General features: G+C 48.7%; 1 long non-coding RNA gene across 1 annotated transcript; it reads left to right on the top strand.

Moving 5' to 3' along the window:
* Positions 1 to 1,439: 1,439 nt before the first annotated feature.
* Positions 1,440 to 1,814, top strand: LOC113961931. Its single transcript, XR_003532406.1, has 2 exons — positions 1,440 to 1,495; positions 1,610 to 1,814. It is a non-coding gene; the product is annotated as an uncharacterized LOC113961931 (long non-coding RNA).
* Positions 1,815 to 2,211: the final 397 nt, after the last annotated feature.

A 2,211-nucleotide genomic window follows, 5' to 3' on the forward strand; every position in this document is an offset into this window, starting at 1 on the left:
GGCAAACTGGAGAGAACTGCACAGTCTTTAGAGGGACTTCTGAGGAGCTCTGCCAATCTGCATTTGGGAAGTTGCATGGGCTGAAGCAGCAAATGAGGAAATTACAGACTCCAGTGCCACAGACTAGCCCGTGTAGGGAACAGAACCCTGTGGGTTCAATTACAAATGCTGCCCAGAGCCCCTGGAATGACTGGAGACACCCCCTTTGGAGTTGATGCCCCTGACATGAGCTTTACCAAAGTCATGGGGTCTGCGGGGCATTTTGGTTGCAAAGGCAACGCAGTCACTAAGGGGCAGCATAAACAACACATCGATCCAAAAGCCAGGTTGGCTGCACCTAGAAAAAACCTCTACTTACTTGCTAGATGGGTCAGCAGCCCGGGTTTGTCTGGGCGGGAACCAAAAGCACAGGCCATAGGAAAAACCCGGTGGAAGGCGGCACAGACTCGCCGGAACACTTTAGCCATGCTGGGCAAGAATTCCGCAGCCTGTGCACGCCGAGGGAGAAAAGGACACCCCTGGTGTCCAAGTGCAGCCTGCTGGAGGTGAGTGCCTCGATGAAGAGCACCCTCCTGCAACGAGCACGCCAAACACGCTGTGCACACGAAGGCTCCCGTGCACGAGGACAACGGTCCGTGCACCAGGACAACATTCCATGCACCAGGACAACGGTCCGTGCACCAGGACAACGGTTGCAGTGACATCACAACAGCAGCTGCTCTAGCTTTGCTTGCAGATGTATGCAGAGCCCCTGAATGTTCTCGACAGCTAATGCCAAAAAATGCTGGAAAGTTCACCTCTATCACTGGAAGCCTGTCCTGCTGCTCTGGAATGCCCTGTACATGGAAAGCCCAAGACTGTGGGTTTAGAAGAGCCAAAAACCACAGCTTCACAGATCTGACCCAAGATCCCACACTACCTGTAAGATGACTTGCAGACGTGTCATCCCCATGAAAATCAGATGCAATTGGTCTCTATCAAAATCTAGAGCTAAAACCGGGACCCAAGTTGAAAAAGAAAATAAAGGAATGACCATGGAAGGAAAGAAAGGGCACAAAACTCATCTGGAAATGAGCTCTACCCTTCCATGTAATAAGGATTTGAGGCTTAGCTTGTTTTCCTGGTGATTTAGTGCAGACATTGAGGGACTCTTCTCTATTGGTGGACAACACAGTGTCCTTTAGAAGCTTTATCCTGGACTGGTAGTGCTTAGTAAGGCAAACATATTTGGTGAAATGATTGCTGCTGTCTGATTCAAAGGCACACCCCGATACAATTGATTTCCAGCTTCCCAGGGAACACTGTGTGGTAACAAATCTGCCTTTCAGCTCTCCAACTCCTTACACTGAGGTGTACCCCAGCTGCTAAGGAGGTCTCTTTGTTGAGCTCCTGTAGCTCTGCAGGTTCTCTGCTGTAAATATACAGAACGTGGGGACTCACAAAACAAGCTGAGAGTGCCAAAGCCTTGGAGGAAATCTTGGGCTCCACCTTCCAGGTGAGGGTGTCATTTGAAAACTGATGCACTTGCTGAAAGCCCCAGCTCTACATTGAAATTCTGTGGATGAAAAATTGCTTTACTTCTTCCCTACTAATTGTCCCTTCTTATCAGTGTGCTGCTGCAGTGCTCTGACAGCTCAAAGAAGCCTTTTGGTCCTATGTCACACCTCTGGGAGCTTCTCTGTGCACATCTGTGAGCCACAGAGGTCAGGCTGTAATGGGTGTAAAGAAAGAAAAGCAAGTTCAAACAGAAGGTGGGAGAACTTAGAAGGTGGGAGGAGGAGGAAACCAGTGGTCCAAAATGGGCAAGTCCCATCCAAAAAGGGAGTTATGAGGCAGAGACCAAATAGATCAGGTGGTGGACAGGCCACAGGAAGTCAGGCTTAGGAAAACAGAAAGAACACAAGCGTTCCAAAGTTCGGAAGCATCATTCCACCCTCCTCCTCTCACTTGTAAACCAGTCAAGCCTGGACTGCAAAGAGCAAGGCCTGTGAGATGGAACTTGCTGCTTCAGTTTTCTTTCTTTAGGAAATCTCTTTTCTGTTTCAAGCCCCTGAAAGTCTTGAACAGGAGAGAGGAGGCGACAGGCAAAAAATACTCATGTTTTCAGTTCACACACTTTAACTCTCTTTGTTATAGAAGAAATTGGATTCACTGTATTCTTCTATCTGAGTCGTCTTGGTTAGCATTAGGACGTCAGCACGAGGAGCTAAA

Source organism: Neopelma chrysocephalum, unplaced genomic scaffold, assembly GCF_003984885.1.
Source record: "Neopelma chrysocephalum unplaced genomic scaffold, ASM398488v2 Primary Assembly neopelma1_97506, whole genome shotgun sequence".
In the NCBI taxonomy this organism is placed as follows: Eukaryota; Metazoa; Chordata; class Aves; order Passeriformes; family Pipridae; genus Neopelma; species Neopelma chrysocephalum.